The sequence below is a fragment of the Arachis hypogaea genome, chromosome 19, assembly GCF_003086295.3.
Source record: "Arachis hypogaea cultivar Tifrunner chromosome 19, arahy.Tifrunner.gnm2.J5K5, whole genome shotgun sequence".
Taxonomy (NCBI): Eukaryota; Viridiplantae; Streptophyta; class Magnoliopsida; order Fabales; family Fabaceae; genus Arachis; species Arachis hypogaea.
Window position 1 is genome coordinate 105,879,296 of NC_092054.1, and position 19,531 is coordinate 105,898,826.

The 19,531-nt window shown below is 37.4% G+C and overlaps 2 non-coding genes across 2 annotated transcripts; both read left to right on the top strand.

Moving 5' to 3' along the window:
- Positions 1-12,528: 12,528 nt before the first annotated feature.
- Positions 12,529-12,636, top strand: LOC112780736 (small nucleolar RNA R71). Its single transcript, XR_003191552.1, has one exon. It is a non-coding gene; the product is annotated as a small nucleolar RNA R71 (small nucleolar RNA).
- Positions 12,637-18,858: 6,222 nt separating this feature from the next.
- On the top strand, positions 18,859-18,966 carry LOC112780562 (small nucleolar RNA R71). The gene has a single exon (XR_003191389.1). It is a non-coding gene; the product is annotated as a small nucleolar RNA R71 (small nucleolar RNA).
- Positions 18,967-19,531: the final 565 nt, after the last annotated feature.

Here is a 19,531-nt window from a genome sequence, read left to right on the forward strand (position 1 = left end):
ATGCCAAAAATGGTATAAATTATCTGCTCATCACAACACCAAGCTTAAATTGTTGCTTGTCCCGAAGCAACTAAAAAAAAATAGGATAAAAAGAAGATAAAATACAATAAATTCCAAACTTATCAATGAACTTAGTTCCAATTAGATGAGCGGGGCTAGTAGTCTTTTTTGCTTCTGAATAGTTTTGGCATCTCACTTTATCCTTTGAAGTTCAGAATAATTGGCATCTATAGGAACTCAGAATTTAGATAGTGTTATTGATTCTCTTAGTTCAGTATGTTGATTCTTGAACACAGCTACTTTATGAGTCTTGGCCGTGACCCTAAGCATTTTGTTTTCCAGTATTACCACCGGATACATAAATGCCACAGATACATAACTGGGTGAACCTTTTCAGATTGTGACTTAGCTTTGCTAGAGTCCCCAGTTAGAGGTTCCCAGAGCTCTTAAGCACACTATTTTTCTTTGGACCACGACTTTAACCGCTCAGTCTCAAGCTTTTAACCTGACACCTTCACGCCACAAGCACATGGTTAGGGACAGCTTGATTTGGCCGCTTAGGCCAGGATTTTATTCCTGTGGGCCCTCCTATCCATTAATGCTCAAAGCCCTGGATCCTTCTTAATCTTGCCTTTTGGTTTAAAGGGCTATTGGCTTTTTCTGCTTGCTTTTTCTTTTTCTTTTTTTTTCGCCTTTTTTTCGCAAGCTTTGATTTTCACTGCTTTTTCTTACTTCAAGAATCAATTTTATGATTTTTCAGATTATCAATAACATTTCTCCTTTTTCATTATTCTTTCAAGAGCCAACAATTTTAACATTCATAAACAATAATATAAAAAATATGCACTGTTCAAGCATTCATTCAGAAAATAAAAAGTATTGCCACCATCAAAATAATTAAACTAATTTCAAGATAAAATTCGAAATTCATGAACTTCTTGTTCTTTTGCAATTAAAAACATTTTTCATTTAAGAAAGGTGAAGGATTCATAGGACATTCATAGCTTTAAGACATAGACACTAGACACTAATGATCATATAATAAAGACACAAACATAGACAAAACATAAAGCATATAATTCAAAAAACAGAAAAATAAGAACAAGGAAATTAAAAAACGGGTCCACCTTAGTGACGGCAGCTAGTTCTTCCTCTTGAAGATCTTATGAAGTGCTTGGGCTCCTCTATGTCTCTTCCTTGCCTTTGTTGCTCCTCTCTCATGGCCTTTTGGTCCTCTCTAATTTCATTTAGGATAATGGAGTGCTCTTGGTGCTCCATCCTTAGTTGCTCAATGTTAGAACTCAGTTCTTCTAAGGAGGTGTTAATTTGCTCCTAATAATTGTGTGGAGGAAAGTACATCCCTTGGGGTATCTCAAGGATTTCTTAATGAAGAATTTCCTCATACTCTTGTTGAGGTCCATGAGTGGGATCTCTTGTTTGATCCATCCTCTTTTTAGTGATGGGTTTTTGACATGAATCTCTCCATCTCCCATGACTCGGAGGAGGAAGCAATTGCCTTCCCTTTCCTCTTTCTAGAGGTTTCTCCGGCCTTAGGTGCCATTGATGGTTATGGAAAAACAAAAAAACTGAGCTTTTCCACCCCAAACTTAAAAGCTTTGCTCGTCCTCGAGCAAAATAAGATAGAAGGGAGTAGAAGAAGAAGAAATTGAGGAGATGGAGGGTAGTAGTGTGTATGATGTGTGAAAATGAAGGTAGTGAGGAGGGGTATTTATAGGGTAGGAGAGAGAAGGAATTCGGTCATGAAGGGGTGGGTTTGTGAGGAAAATGGTTTGAATTTGAATGGTGAGGTAGGTGGGGTTTATGATGGATGGATGTGAGTGGTGAAGAGAATATAGGGAAGAGTGTAGGATTTGATAGGTGAAGGGTATTTGGGGAAGAGTTAGTGATGGAATTGGTCAAGGGTATTTGGAGAAGAGTGTCATGGAAAGGTGTGAAGAGGAGAGAAGAAGAGGTGGGGTAGGTGAGGATCCTGTGGGGTCCACAGACCTTGAGGTGTCAAGAAATTCTGCTCCCTGTACCATTATAGCATTCAAACGCCCGCTGTGTGCCAATTCTGGGATTAAACGCCAGCTCTGCTACCTTTCCTGACGTTAAACGCCAGTCTGCTGCCCCTTTCTGGCGTTTAACACCAGCCAGACACCCTTTTCTGGCGTTAAACGCTAGTCTGTCTGCCATTTCTGGCGTTTAACACCAGCCAGACGCCAGACACCCTTTTCTGGCGTTAAATGCCCAAAGTGCTGCCCATTCTGGCGTTTAACGCCCAGAATGCTGCCAGGCTGGGCGTTAAACGCCCATTCTGCTATCCTTACTAGCGTTTAAACGCGAGTAAGCCTGTCCTCCAGGGTGTGCTATTTTTGATGCTGTTTTTGATTTTGCTTTAATTCTGCATTTGTTTTTATGACTTCACATGATCATCAACCTAAGAAAAACATAAAATGACAATGGAATATAAATAAATATAATTAATTAACATTGGGTTGCCTCCCAAGAAGCGCTTCTTTAATGTCAATAGCTTGACAGTGAGCTCTTAGAGAGTTTCGCAGAGATTCAGAGCTTGATGATGGCCTCCCAGCACCAAACTTAGAAGTTGAGTGCGGGGCCTCTGTTTAACTCTGTATTGAGAGAAGCTTTTCATGCTTCCTCTCCATGGTTACAGAAGAAGATCCTTGAGCCTTAAACACAAGGTAGTTCTCATTCAATTGAAGGACTAACTCTCCTCTGTCCACATCAATCATAGCTCTTGCTGTAGCTAGGAAGGGTCTTCCAAGGATGATGAATTCATCCTTATCCTTCCCAGTGTCTAGGATTATGAAGTCAGCAGGAATGTGAAAGCCTTCAACCTTCACTAAGACATCCTCTACAAGTCCATAAGCCTGTTTCCTTGAATTGTCTGCCATCTCTAGTGAGATTTTTGCAGCTTGTACCTCAAAGATCCCTAGTTTCTCCATTACAGAGAGTGGCATGAGGTTTATACTTGAATCAAGGTCACACAGAGCCTTCTTAAAGTTCATGGTGCCTATGATGCAAGGTATTAAGAACTTTCCAAGATCTGGTTTCCTCTGAGGTAATTTCTGTTGAACCAAGGTATTCACTTCATTGATGAGCAATGGAGGTTCTGATGTGTGGAAAACGATCCAACACAAAACTCACCGGCAAGTGTACCGGGTCGCATCAAGTAATAATAACTCACATGAGTGAGGTCGATCCCACAGGGATTGAAAGATTGAGCAATTTTAGTTAGGTAGTTGATTTAGTCAAGCAAAGAAGTTTTGATTTGAGTGATTTGTATTTAACAGAAACTAAATTGCATGAAATTTAAAGGGAGAGGGAGAATTGGCAGTAAATTAAATGACTGAAACTTAAATTGCAAGAAATGTAAACAGCTGAAGCTTAGAGTGCAAGAAATGTAAATTGCTTGAATAATAAAGGGGTGTGGGATGCTGGGATCTCAAAAATTAAAAAAGAGAATGTAAATAGCAATCAAGAGAAGTAAAAGATGAATTGAAATGCAGCAGATCTCAAACAGAAAAGAAAAATCACTTGAAGAAGCAATACAGAAAGTGAATTCAACTCAATTTTAAAATCTAAAAGAGAAGTTGAAGATCTCAGGGGCTGAATGATACTAGAAAACAAGTCTAGATCTTAATTCCTTCCTTGATCCAACAGAGAATAATTGCAGAAGAAATAGAGATGAAAGCAATAAAGAAAACTTAGATTCAAATCACAATTCCTTGAAATTATGCAGAAAGTAAACAAAGAGAGATCTCAGATCAAGAATGAAATAGAATTCTTTCAATTCTCAATCCCAGATTCAAAACAAAGAGTGAAGAGTGTAGAAGTAAGAACAAAGAGGAAGAGAATTCAATTCTCAGTCCCAATTCCCAAACCCAAAGCTACAATCTAAAATGAGCTCAAAAATGAAAAATGAAAAGTAAAAGTCTCCAAAAAGTAAAGTCCTCTCTAAATCAAACTAACTTCTATTTATACACTTCCTATTTTTGAATTTCAGAATTTGGAGTGGGACTTTCAATTTGGTGAAGAATTGAATCCAATTTGATTTTTAATTGAATTTTGCGTCATGGGTGTTGCTCCCAGTAGTGTGCTCGTTTTAGAAAGAGAGCGCAGCACTCCCTTGGTTCAATTGTTGCGTGACAAGCTCCCTAGTGCCAAGCCTTCATAGCGCTCAGTTATGTGAGAGAGCGCAGCATCCCTTTGCTTTCAAGGTGAGGCTCCAGGTTCGAATCCTTGTTGAGCCAATATTGTGCCCATTTTTATTTCAAGGAGTAGCGCTCCTTCCTTGTAAGTGAGGAGCTCCAAGTTTGACTCTTGGTGGATGCACTTTGGTGTTAATTTCCTTGGCCCAATTCCCTTGCAAAATGGTGGAAGTAGCGCTCAGTGAAAACTCTTCACGCAACGCTACTTGTTGTTTGAGTGAGGCTCCCACTTCGATTTCCAGTGAATGCATTTTGTGTAGCCAATTTTCCTTATGCCTAGCAATATAAGGTAGGGCTTAGTTAAGTAAAGCAACTGAGTGCCCTTGCCCTCCTTGGAGTAGCGCCTTCTTGTTATCCCTCAGGTGCAAGGTTCAAGTCTTGGTGAATGCTTTTTGGCTAATTTCCCTTGCAGTAGCGCTTTCTTGGCTCCCTAGGTGCAAGGTTCGAAACTTGGTGGCTTCACTAGCAAATATTTAGCCTTGCATTTTCTTTCATGAGGAGCACGATAAAGGTAAGTGAGTTAACTGAGCGCTATTGCTTTCTTCAATTCTCTTGGGCGCTCAGTTAACTTCCTCAATGCAGCGCCATAAGCCTTTGCTTCCTTGGATTGGATTAGCGCTCAATAAGAGAGCGCTGAGCTCTTTGAGAGAGCGCTATGGCTTTTCTCCTTTGATGTGCCACGCTTTTGTTTCCTTTGGCTATGCTTCATAGGCCACACTTTCTTGTTTCTTTCTTTTCTTCACCTACAAATAATTAAAACAACCAATCAAAGTATCACCAAATTCACAAGGTTTACAAATCATTCAAAAACCAATTAATTTTAGCTTAAACCTCATGATTTAGTGTCAAATAAAGGGTGGTTGATTGATTTAATAAAACCACGCAAATCCACTCCAAATCACTTACTTACAATGCAAGAAAGTGCATAAAACCTAATGAAACAAGTGAAAAATGCTTGAAAAGCTAGCATAAGATGACTTGTCATCAGGTTCATCCTCCCAAGTCTCATTATCAAATAACTTGGCATTCAGCTTCATGATTGCTCCTAGATACTGAGTAACTTCCTCTTCAGAGGAAGAATATTCATCAGAGCTCATGAATGGCAACAGTAAGTTTAGTGGAATCTCTATGGTCTTTGTATGAGCCTCATATTCCTTTGGTTCCTCAATAGGGAACTCCTTATTAGCTAGTGGACGTCCATTGAGGTCTTCCTCATTGGAAATCACTGCCTTTTGACTCTCTCCAAGTTCGGCCATGGTGGGTATATTGATGGCCTTGCAGTCTCTTTTTGGATTCTCTTCTGTATTGCTTAGGAGAGTACTAGGAGGAGTTTTGGTCACTCTTTTACTCAGTTGACCCACTTGTGCCTCCAAATTTCTGATGGAGGACCTTGTTTCAGTCATGAAACTGAGAGTGGTCTTAGATAGATCAGAGACTATGGTTGCTAAGTCAGAGAGGCTTTGCTTAGAATACCCTGTCTGTTGCTCAGAAGATGATGGAAAAGGCTTGCTATTGTTAAACCTATTTCTCCTACCATTATTATTATTATTATTGAAACCTTGATTAGGCTTCTGTTGATCCTTCCATGAGAGATTAGGATGATTTCTCCATGAAGGATTATAAGTGTTTCCATAGGATTCTCCCATGTAATTCACTTCTTCCATTGCAGGGTTCTCAGGGTCATATGCTTCTTCTTCAGAGGAAGCTTCTTTAGTACTGCCGGATGTAGCTTGCATTCCAGTCAGACTCTGAGAAATCATATTGACTTGCTGAGTCAATATTTTATTCTGAGCCAATATTGCATTCAGAGTATCAATCTCAAGAACTCCTTTTTTCTGAGTTGTCCCATTATTCGCAGGATTTCTTTTAGAAGTGTACATAAACTGGTTATTTGCAACTATTTCAATGAGTTCCTGGGCTTCTGCAGGTGTCTTCTTCAGATAAAGAGATCCACCAGCAGAGTGGTCCGATGACATCTTAGACAATTCAGACAGACCATCATAGAATATACATAAGATGCTCCATTCTGAAAGCATGTCAGAAGGACACCTTCTGATCAATTGCTTGTATCTTTCCCAAGCTTCATAGAGGGATTTACCTTCCTTTTGTTTGAAGGTTTGGACTTCCACTCTAAGCTTGCTCAACTTTTGCGGTGGAAAGAATTTGGCCAAGAAAGCATTGACCAACTTTTTCCAAGAGTTCAGGCTTTCTTTAGGTTGTGAGTCCAACCATATCCTAGCTCTGTTTCTTACAGCAAAGGGGAAAAGCATTAGTCTGTAGACCTCAGGATTAACCCCATTGGTCTTAACTGTGTCACAGATTTGCAAGAATTCATCTAAGAACTGATGAGGATCTTCCATGAAACTTACAATTCTGCTGCATTAAAGAAACTAATTGAGGCTTAATCTCAAAGTTGTTTGCTCCAATTGTAGGAATTGAGATGCTTCTTCCATAGAAGTTAGAAGTTGGTGTAGTAAAGTCACCAAGCATCTTCTTTGCATATCCACCATTGTTATTATTTTCGGCTGCCATAGCTTCTTCTTTTTCGAAAATTTTTGTTAGGTCCTCTCAGAGTGTTGTGCTTTAGCTTCTCTTAGCTTCCTCTTTAGAGTCCTTTCAGGTTCAAGATCAGCTTCAACAAGAATGTCCTTATCTTTGTTCCTGCTCATATGAAAAAGAAGAGAACAGAAAAGAAGTGGAATCCTCTATGTCACAGTATAGAGATTCCTTTATGTGAGTAGAAGAATAGAATGAAGAAGGGAGGAGAAGAAGAATTCGAACATAGAGAGAGGAGGAGGGTTCGAATTATAAGAAGAAGAGAAGTGTTAGTAAATAAATAAAATAAATAGAAGGAGATGAGAAAGAGAGTATATTCGAAAATTATTTAAAAGAGAAGAAAAATATTTTTGTTTTTATTTTAATTGTTGGTTAGTATTCGAAATTTAAGAAAAGAAATAAAATAAAATTAAAATTTAAAACAATTAGTTAATTAAAAAGAATTTTGAAAAAGGGGTTAGTTATTTTCGAAAATTGGAGAGAGAAAAGTAGTTAGGTGATTTTGAAAAAGATAAGAAATAGTAAAACAATAAAAAAGTCAAGTAGTTAATTGAAAAAGATTTGAAAATCAATTTTGAAAAGATAAGAAGTTAGAAAAAGATTTTGAAATTAAATTTTGAAAAAGATATGATTGAAACTTATTTTGAAAAAGGTTTGTAAAGGAAATTAAAAAGATTTGATTTTTGAAATTAAAGTTGATTACTTGACTAACAAGAAACTAAAATACATGATTCTAGAATTTAAGGATTGATCTTTTCTTAATAGGCAAGTAATAACTTGAAAATTTTTTACTCAAAACATTAAATGTTAGCAATAAATTCGAAAATATGAAATAAAAATAAGAAAAATATTTTAAAAATCAATTTTAAAATTTTCGAAAAACATGAAAGAAAATTGAAAAATATTTGATTTTGAAAAATATTTGAAAAGATAGAATATTTGAATTGAAATTTTGACATGACTAATAAGAAACAACAAAATTTTGAAAATTTATGACTAAATCAATCCAAAATTTCGAAAATTATGAGCAAATTAAGGGACAGATATTTTTTTTTATTTTTGAATTTTTAATGAGGAAAGAGAAAAAACAACAAAATGACAAAAAACATAAAAATTTAAGATCAAAACAACTAATGCATGCAATAACACTTTGAATGTCAAGATGAACACCAAGAACACTTTGAAGATCATGATGAACATCAAGAACATATTTTTGAAAATTTTTAAGAAAAGAAAGACATGCAAGACACCAAACTTAAAAATATTTTAACTTTAGACACTAGTAATTCAAAAATGCATATGAAAAACAAGAAAAGACACAAAACAAGAAAGTTTAAAGATCAAACAAGGAAAATCATCAAGAACAACTTGAAGATCAATGAAGAACACAATGCATATATTTTCAAAAATTTTAAGAAAATTAAAAAGATGCAATTGACACCAAACTTAAAATTTGACACTAGACTCTAACAAGAAACACAAAATATTTTTGATTTTATGATTTTATTAAATTTTTTTTTTTGTATTTTTGAAAATTATTTTGGAAAAAGAGAATAAAGGGATACAAAATTTTTAATAAGAATTCCAGGAATCATGCAATGTTAGTCTAAAGCTTCGGTTCAATAGAATCAGACATGGCCAAATGGCCAGCCAAGCTTTAGCAGAGCATTACATACAACATCCAAATTGATGGGAACCAAAAGGCTCTTGCAAAGATAAGTGAAAACCTCGGTCCAAAAGATTAGACATGGCTTAACAGCCAGCCAGGATTCAACATATCTCCTGAAACTCTAGAATTCGTTCTTAAAAACACTGAAGAACAAAATTTTTTTTTTGTATTTTTTTTTGAAAATAAAAATAAAAAGCTTAAACATAAAATAAAATTATCCAATCTAAGCAACAAGATGAGCCGATAGTTGTCCAAACTCGAACAATCTCTGGCAATGGCGCCAAAAATTTGGTGTGGGAAATTGTGATTCACACTTTTCACATCTCCGCACAACTAACCAGCAAGTGCACTGGGTCATCCAAGTAATACCTTACGTGAGTAAGGGTCGATCCCACGGAGATTGTCAGCTTGAAGCAAGCTATGGTCATCCTTGTAAATCTCAGTCAGGTAGATTCAAATGGTTATGAGGTTTTGATAATTAAAAGATAAATAAAACATAAAATAAAATAAGGTTACTTATGTAATTCATTGGTGGGAATCTCAAATAAGCGTCTGGAGATGCTTTGTTGCTTCTGAACCTCTGCTTTCCTATTGCCTTCTTCCAACCATGCGTGCTCCCTTCCATGGCAAGCTGTAAGATCCTCTCAGTGAAAATGGTCCTCTAAGGTTTCTGCATGGCTAATCAACTGTCAGATTTCTCGTCTCGAATGAAAAATACCAGGCACAGCTACCGCATGGCTAATCATCTGTCGGTTTCCGCTAGCGTCGGAATAGAATCCATTGATCCTTTTGCATACTGTCACTGCGCCCAACATTCACAGGTTTGAAGCTCGTCACAGTCATCCCTTCCCGGATCCTACTCGGAATACCACAGATAAGGTTTAGACTTTCCGGATCCCAAGAATGCTGCCAATGATTCTAGCCTATACCACGAAGATACTATTCTCACGGACTCGGTCTGTGTATTAGATATTCAAGAGAATATACTACGGCTGTCATCCAATTACTACGTTGAACATCATATAGACCGCTTTGTGGTTGTCAGGCACGCGATCTTGGCTAAGCGAGTAACGAAGATTGGGTGATTGTCACGGGTCACCCCTTTATTCTGACTTAACTGAATTAAGTACGAGAGTATATCATAGGGAAGAAGTAGGCGTGAATTGAATAGGAAACAGTAGTAATTGCATTAATTCATGAAGAACAACAGAGCTCCACACCTTAATCTATGGGGTGTAGAAACTCTACCGTAGAAAATACATAACTGAAAATAGTCTAGGCATGTGACGATCGGGTTTTTCTATCGGTAAAGAAATATAAAAATATGATCGCGTTGTAGATATAGCTTCTAAACCAACAGAAAATTCTTTCATACAAATGTTTTGGTTGTCACAAGTAACAAACCCCTTTAAAATTGATAACCGAAGTATTTAAACCTCGGGTCATCTTCTCAAGGAACTACAGGGAGGTGTTCTTATTATTGGTTATGAGTTTTGTAAATTGGGGGTTTTGAAAGTAAGGAACGAGTAATTTAAATGACAAGTAAAATAAATAAATAACTATAAAATAAACTCTTGGCAAGGTATGAAAATTCGGAAGTCCTATCCTAGTTATCCTTACCGATGGTGATGAGAATTGAGTTTTAATCCCACTTAGTTAACCTCTACTAAAGCAAAGGAAGGTCAAGTGGACTAATTAGTTTGATCCTCAAGTCCTAGTCAATCCCTGTGGGAAAACTAGATTTAGAGCAATTTAGATCAATTAGTAATCTGCTAATTTCAATCACTGCTGAGTTTGACAACTCAAGTGTTACCAATTACTTAACCAAAGCCAAAAGGAAGAAAATATCTAAATTAAATTAAAAGCATTCATAAATAGAATAAAGCAATCATAAATCTGAAACACATCAAGTTACGTTTAAACATAAATTCAAATCTAACATGGAAAAGTTCATAAAGTAAATTGGAAAAATAAATAAAAGAAACATTGAACCTGTAATGAAGATAAGCAGTCCTAAAATTGAGAGAAATCCTAATCCTAATCCTAAGAGAGAGGAGAGAACCTCTCTCTCTAAAAACTACATCTAAACTATGAAAAGTGAATAATTGAAGGCCTCTTTTTTAATGGATGCATTCCCCGACTTTATAAACTCTAATTTGTGCTTTCTGTACTTGGATCTGGGCCAAGAAGGGTTTCAGAAATTGCTGGGAGTATTTTCTGCAGTTTTTGGTGCGTGGCATCTGTCACGCGTCCGCGTGGGTCACGCGGTCGCGTCATCTGGGAGTTTTCCTTATCACGCGTTCGCTTGGTCACACGTACGCGTCATTTGTGTTCTGCTCAAGGCACGCGTCCGCGTCGGTCAGACGTTCACGTCACTGCTTTTTCGCGCTGGGCATGGGCCGCGTCATCCATGCGTTTGTGTCGCTACCAGTTTCTTCAAAAACTCCATTTTGTGCTTTCCTTCCATTTTTGTATGTTTTCTTTCCATCCTTTAAATCATTCCTGCCTTAGGAGATCTAAAAATACTTAACACACAAATCACGGCATCGAATGTTAATAAAAGGTAATTAAAATAATTATTTTTAAAGCATAGGAAACATGTTTTTCACATATATCACATAATAAGGAAGGGAAAGTAAAACCATGCAATTTCACAAGAATAAGTGGGTGAAGGGTTGAATAAATCACTTAAATTGAGCACAAAATATATCATAAAATATGGGTTTATCAACCTCCCCACACTTAAACAATAGCATGTCCTCATGCTAAATCCAAGATAAAGAGTAAGGTAAAGTGGTGGAATCTCATGCAATGCAATCTATTCTAAATGCAACTACCTAAATGAGTCATGTAATTCTAATTGTTATTCACTTGTATATAAAGCTTACATGTAGTTAAATTAATTCCTATCCTCAAGGAATTATATATGCATAGCTAAACCTCAGATAAATGTTAAAGCACTTTTACAATTGAGATGGGTAAAAATATTTCACAAACTTGCAAGACAATTAACAATTTAAGCAGATATATATCGTGATGAGCTATTGATTACTTGGCATTCAGCTTCATGATTGCACTAAGAAACTTGGCAGTTTACTCTTCAGTAACATCCTCATTCTCTTCAGAAGAGGAATACTCATCAGAGCTCATGAAGGGCATAAGGAGGTTCAATGGAATCTCTATGGTCTCTAGATGAGCCTCAGAGTCCTTTGGTTCCTCAGAGGGAAGCTCCTTATTGATCACTGGACGTCCCAGGAGGTCTTCCTCACTGGGATTCACGTCCTCCTCTCCCCTTGTAGGTTCGGCCATGGTGCTTATGTCAATGGCCTTGCACTCTCCTTTTGGGTTCTCTTCTGTATTGCATGGGAGAGTACTAGGAGGGATTTCAGTGATCCTATTACTCAGCTGGCCCACTTGTGCTTCCAAATTTCTAATGGAAGACCTTGTTTCATTCATGAAACTTACAGTGGCCTTGGATAGATCAGAGACTAAGTTTGCTAAATTAGAAGTATTTTGTTCAGAGTTCTCTGTCTGTTGCTGAGTGGATGATGGAAAAGGTTTATTATTGTTAAACCTGTTTCTTCCACCATTATTAAAGCCTTGTTGAGGCTTTTGATCCTTCCATGAGAAATTTGGATGATTTCTCCATGATGAGTTATAGGTGTTTCCATAAGGTTCACCTAAGTAATTCACCTCTGCTATTGCAGGGTTCTCAGGATCAAAGGCTTCTCCTTCATAAGAAGCCTCTTGAGTACTGTTGGATGCAGCTTGCACTCCATTCAGACTCTGAGAAATCATATTGACTTGCTGAGTCAATATTTTGTTCTAAGCCAATATGGCATTCAGAGTATCAACTTCAAGAACTCCCTTTTTCATAGGCGTCCCATTACTCACAGGATTCCTTTCAGAAGTGTACATGAACTGGTTATTAGCAACCATGTCAATGAGTTCTTGAGCTTCTGCAGGCATTTTCTTTAGGTGAATGGATCCACCTGCAGAAGTATCCAGTGACATCTTTGATAGCTCAGATAAACCATCATAGAATATATCCAGGATGGTCCATTCTGAAAGCATGTCAGAAGGACACTTTTTGGTCAACTGTTTGTATCTTTCCCAAGCTTCATAGAGGGATTCACCTTCTTTCTGTCTGAAGGTTTGAACATCAGCTCTAAGCTTGCTCAGCTTTTGAGGAGGAAAGTACTTGGCTAAGAAAGCCGTGACCAGCTTATCCCAAGAGTTCAGGCTGTCTTTGGGTTGAGAATCCAACCATAATCTAGCTCTGTCTCTTACAGCAAAAGGGAAAAGCATGAGCCTGTAGACTTCAGGATCTACTCCATTAGTCTTAACAGTATCACATATCTGCAAGAATTCAGTTAAAAACTGAAAAGAATCTTCAGATGGAAGTCCATGAAACTTGCAGTTCTGCTGCATCAGAGAAACTAATTGAGGTTTCAGCTCAAAGTTGTTTGCTCCAATGGCAGGAATGGAGATGCTTCTTCCATGTAAATTGGAATTAGGTGCAGTAAAGTCACCAAGCATCTTCCTTACATTATTATTATTTTCGGCTGCCATCTCCTCTTCCTGTTTGAAAATTTCTGAAAGGTTATCTCTGGATTGTTGTATTTTAGCTTCTCTTAATTTTTTCTTCAGAGTCCTTTCAGGTTTTGGATCTGCTTCCACAAGAATGTTCTTATCCTTGCTCCTGCTCATATGACAAAGAAGAGGGCACAGAAAAATAATAATAATAATAGAGATCCTTTATACCACAGTATAGGGATCCCTTTGTGAGTGGAAGAAAAGAGGGAGACAAAGAGTGTGATGTAAAGAAAGAAACACAACTGTGAGGATGGCAGAGATGTGAGATGAGATGTTAGTAGATGAATAAATAAATAGAATAAGATGGGAGAGGGAGAAATTTTGAAAATAATTTTTGAAAAACAGTTAGTGATTTTTGAAAATAGTTTTTGAAAAATGTTAGTAATTTTCGAAAATTAAGATTTAAAAATTAAAAATTAAAATAACTAATAAATTAAAAAGAAATTTTGAAAAAGGGGGAAGATATTTTCGAAAATGAGAGAGAGAGAGTTAGTTAGGTAGTTTTGAAAAAGTTAAGAAATAAACAAAAAGTTAGTTAGTTGGTTGAAACAAATTTTGAAAACCAATTTTGAAAAGATAAGAAGTTATTTTTGAAAAGATATGATTGAAATTGTTTTTGAAAAAGATTTGATTTTTAAAATCACAATTAATGACTTGATTCACAAGAAATCACAAGATATGATTCTAGAACTTAAAGTTTGAATCTTTCTTAACAAGCAAGTAACAAACTTGAAATTTTTGAATCAAAACATTAATTGTTATTGTTATTTTCGAAAATATGATATAAAAAAAAAAGATTTTTGAAAAATATTTTTGGAATTTTCGAAAATAACTAAGAATTTTGAAAAAGATTTGATTTTTGAAAAATATTTTGAAAAAGATAAGAATTTCAAATTGAAAATTTGATTTGACTCATAAGAAACAACTTGATTTTAAAAAATTTTTGAAAAAGTCAATCCAAATTTTTGAATTTGATGAGAGAAAATGGGAAAGATATTTTTTTTTATTTTTGAAATTTTTATGAAAAACATGAAAATTATGCAATGCATGAAATTTTTAGATCAAAACAATGAATGCATGCAAGAATGCCATGAATGTCAAGATGAACACCAAGAACACTTTGAATGTCAAAATGAACATCATAGACACAATTTTGAAAAATTTTTAATGCAAAGAAAACATGCAAGACACCAAACTTAGAATTCTTTGATGCTTAGGCACTAAGAATTCAATAATGCATATGAAAAACACTAAACAACACAAAACAAATAATCATCAAGATCAAACAAGAAGACTTACCAAGAACAACTTGAAGATCATGAAGAACACTATGAATGCATGATATTTTCGAAAAATGCAAGATGCTTATGCAATTGACACCAAACTTATAACATGACTCAAGACTCAAACAAGAAACACAAAAATATTTTTGATTTTTTTTTTTGATTTTTTAATTTTTTTTGTATTTTTTTCAAGAATTAATTGAAAAAGAAAAAAAATAAGGATTCCAAAATTTTTAACATGAATTCTAGGAATCTTGCATTCTTAGTCTAAAGCTTCAGTCTAGGAATTAGACATGGCTCATGAGCCAGCCAAGCTTTCAATGAAAGCTCCGGTCCAAAACACTAGACATAGCCAATGGCCAGCCAAGCTTCAGCATTTAACATCAGAGTATATTGATCTTGATAACAGATTGCAAGCCTCAGTCCAAATAAATTTAGACATGGCTTTAGAGCTAGCCAGGCTTCAACATGCTTCATGAAACACTAGAATTTATTCTTAAAAATTTTGAATAAAATTTTTTAAAACAAATTTTTTTTTTCGAAAACAGATGAGAAAATTTTGAAATATTTTTGAAAAATTTTTGAAAAGAAAACGAAAAGAAAGTTACCTAATCTGAGCAACAAGATGAACCGTTAGTTGTTCAAACACGAACAATCCCCGGCAACGGCGCCAAAAACTTGGTGCGCCAAAAACTTAGTTGTTCAAACAGGAACAATTAAGTCCCCGGCAACGGCGCCAAAAACTTGGTGCACGAAATTGTGATGTCCAGGCTCGAACAATCCCTGGCAACGTGAGCAACTTGGTACGCGTAATCGTGATTACACTTTAATTATGTAAAATTCATGGCTCTTTCTTTCCCTGGCAATGGCGCCAAGAACATGGTGCCAATACCATGGTTCACAACTTCGATACAACTAACCAGCAAGTGCACAGGGTCGTCCAAGTAATACCTTACGTGAGTAAGGGTCGAATCCCACGGAGATTGTTGGTATGAAGCAAGCTATGGTCACCTTGCAAATCTCAGTCAGGCAGATAAAAATTGATAATGGTGTTTTCAAATATTAATTAATAAAATAGGGATAGAGATACTTATGTAAATCATTGGTAGGAATTTCAGATAAGCGAATGGAGATGCTTTTCGTTCCTCTAAACCTCTGCTTTCCTGCTATCTTCATCCAATCAGTCTTACTCCTTTCCATGGCTGGCTTTATGCAAGGGCATCACCGTTGTCAGTGGCTACATCCCCTCCTCTCAGTGAAAAATATGCTCACATGCTCTGTCACAGCACGGCTAATCATCTGTCGGTTCTCGATCATGCTGGAATAGGATTCACCCTCCTTTTGCGTCTGTCACTAACGCCCAGCACTCGCGAGTTTGAAGCTCGTCATAGTCATTCAATCATTGAATCCTACTCGGAATACCACAGACAAGGTTTAGACTTTCCGGATTCTCTTGAATGCCGCCATCATTCTAGCTTACGCCACGAAGATTCTGGTTAGGAGATCTAAGAGATATTCATTCTAGCTTGTTGCATGTAGAACGGAAGTGTTTGTCAGGCACGCGTTCATAAGGGATAATGATGATGAGCATCACATAATCATCACCTTCATCATGTTCTTGGGTACGAATAGATATCTTAGAAGCGAAATAAGATGAATTGAATAGAAAACAGTAGTACTTTGCATTAATCTTTGAGGAACAGCAGAGCTCCACACCTTAATCTATGGAGTGTAGAAACTCTACCGTTGAAAATACATAAGTGAAGGTCCAGGCATGGCCGAGATGGCCAGCCCCCAAAACGTGATCAAAGGATCATAAGGTAATCCCAAAATCCAAAGATACCTAATACAATAGTAAAAGGTCCTATTTATAATAAACTAGCTACTAGGGTTTACATGAGTAAGTAATTGATGCATAAATCCACTTCCGGAGCCCACTTGGTGTGTGTTTGGGCTGAGCTTTTGTGTTGCACGTGTAGAGGTCCTCCTTGGAGTTGAACGCCAGCTTTTGTGCCAGTTTGGGCGTTCAACTCTGGTTTTGGCTCCTTTTCTGGCGCTGGACGCCAGATTTGGGCAGAGAGCTGGCGTTGAACGCCAGTTTACGTTGTCTATTCTTGGCCAAAGTATGGACTATTATATATTGCTGGAAAGCCCTGGATGTCTACTTTCCAACGAAATTGGAAGGGCGCCATTTTGAGTTCTGTAGCTCCAGAAAATCCACTTTGAGTGCAGGGAGGTCAGAATCCAACAGCATCAGCAGTCCTTCTTCAACCTCTGAATCTGATTTCTGCTCAAGTCCCTCAATTTCAGCCAGAAAATACCTGAAATCACAGAAAAACACACAAACTCATAGTAAAGTCCAAAAATGTGAATTTAACATAAAAACTAATGAAAACATCCCTAAAAGTAACTAGATCCTACTAAAAACATACTAAAAACAATGTCAAAAAGCGTATAAATTATCCACTCATCACTGCCCATTTCTGGCGTTTAATGCCAGCTTCTTGCCCATTCCTGGCATTAAACGCCAGTCTGGTGCCCATTTCTGGCGTTAAACGCCCAGAATGGTGCCAGACTGGGTGTTTAACGCCCATTCTGCTACCCTTACTGGCGTTTAAACGCCAGTAAGTTTCTCCTCCAGGGTGTTCTGTTTTTCATTCTGTTTTTCCTTCTGTTTTTGCTTTTTCAATTGTTTTTGTGACTTCACATGATCATCAACCTACCAAAAACATAAAATAACAAAAGAAAATAGAAATTTAACATAGATAAGTAAAGATTGGGTTGCCTCCCAACAAGCGCTTCTTTAATGTCAATAGCTTGACAGTGGACTCTCATGGAGCCTCACAGATGTTCAGAGCAATGTTGGAACCTCCCAACACCAAACTTAGAGTTTGAATGTGGGGGTTTAACACCAAACTTATAGTTTGGTTGTGGCCTCCCAACACCAAACTTATAGTTTGACTGTGGGGGCTCTGTTTGACTCTGTATTGAGAGAAGCTCTTCATGCTTCCTCTCCATGGTGACAGAGGGATATCCTTGAGCTTTAAACACAAGGGAGTCTTTATTCACTTGAATGATCAATCACAGCTTTTGCTGTGGCTAGGAAAGGTCTGCCAAGGATGATGGATTCATCCACACACTTCCCAGTCTCTAGGATTATGAAATCAGCAGGGATGTAATGGCCTTCAACCTTTACCAAGACATCCTCTACAAGTCCATAAGCTTGTTTCTTTGAATTGTCTGCCATCTCCAGTGAGATTCTTGCAGCTTGTGCCTCAATGATCCCTAGCTTCTCCATTACAGAGAGAGGCATGAGGTTTATGCTTGACCCTAGGTCACACAAAGCCTTCTCAAAGGTCATGGTGCCTATGGTACAAGGGATTGAGAATTTTCCAGGGTCTTGTCTCTTCAGAGGTAATTTCTGCATAGTCAAGTCATCCAGTTCTTTGATGAGCAATGGAGGTTCATCCTCCCAAGTCTCATTACCAAACACCCTGGCATTTAGCTTCATGATTGCTCCAAGGTACTTAGCAACTTTCTCTTCAGTAACATCTTCATCCTCTTCAGAGGAAGAATACTCATCAGAGCTCATGAATGGCAGAAGTAAATTCAATGGAATCTCAATGGTCTCTGTGTGAGCCTCAGATTCCCATGGTTCCTCGTCAGGGAACTCCATGGAGGCCAGTAGACGTCCATTGAGGTCTTCCTCAGTGGAGATCACTGCCTCTTCCTCCTCTCCAGGTTCGGCCGTGTGGGTTGTGGTTATGGCCTTGCACTCTCTTTTTGAATTTTCTTCTGTATTGCTTGGGAGAGTACTAGGAGGGAGTTCAGTAATTTTCTTACTCAGCTAACCCACTTGTACCTCCAAATTTCTAATGAAGGACCTTGTTTCAGTCATGAAACTTTGAGTGGTTTTGATTAGATCAGAGACAATGGTTGCTAAGTCAGAGTGGTTTTGCTTAGAATTCTCTGTCCGTTGCTGAGAAGATGATGGAAAAGGCTTGCTATTGCTAAACCTGTTTCTTCCACCATTATTGTTGTTGAAACCTTGTTGAGGTCTCTATTGATCCTTCCATGAGAGATTTGGATGATTTTTCCATGAAGGATTATAGGTGTTTCCATAGTGTTCTCCCATGTAGTTCACCTCTTCCATTGCTGGGTTCTTAGGATCATAAGCTTCTTCTTCAGATGAAGCTTCCTTAGTACTGCCTGTTGCTGCTTGCATTCTAGACAAACTCTGAGAAATCATATTGACTTGTTGGATCAATATTTTATTCTGAGCCAATATGGCATTCAGAGTATCAATCTCAAGAACTCCCTTCTTCTGAGTTGTCCCATTATGCACAGGATTCCTTTCAGAAGTGTACATAAATTGCTTATTTGCAACCATTTTAATGAGTTCCTGAGCTTCTGCAGGCATCTTCTTCAGATGAAGAGATCCTCCAGCAGAGCTATCCAATGACATCTTGGATAGTTCAGACAGACCATCATAGAAAATACCTATGATGCTCCATTCAGAAAGCATGTCAGAAGGACATCTTCTGATCAATTGCTTGTATCTTTCCCAAGCTTCATAGAGGGATTCACCTTCCTTCTGTCTGAAGGTTTGGACTTCCACTCTAAGCTTGCTCAATTTTTGAGGTGGAAAGAACTTTGCCAAGAAGGCCTTAACTAGCTTTTCCCAAGAGTTCAGGCTTTCTTTAGGTTGTGAATCTAACCATGTCCTAGCTCTGTCTCTTACAGCAAAAGGAAAAAGCATAAGTTTGTAAACTTCAGGGTCAACCCCATTGGTCTTAACAGTGTCATAGATTTGTAAGAATTCAGCTAAGAACTGATGAGTATCTTCCAATGGAAGTCCATAAAACTTGCAATTCTGTTGCATTAGAGAAACTAATTGAGGCTTAAGCTCAAAGTTGTTTGCTCCAATGGCAGGGATTGAGATGCTTCTCCCATAGAAGTCGGGAGTAGGTGCAGTAAAGTCACCAAGCACCTTCCTTGCATTGTTGGCATTGTTGTTTTCGGCTGCCATGATTTCTTTTTCCTTGAAAAGCTCTGTTAGGCCCTCTAAAAAGAATTGTGCTTTAGCTTCTCTTAGCTTTCTCTTCAAGGTCCTTTCAGGTTCAAGATCAGCCTGAACAAGTATGCCTTTATCTTTGTTCCTGCTCATATGAAAGAGAAGATAACAAGAAAGT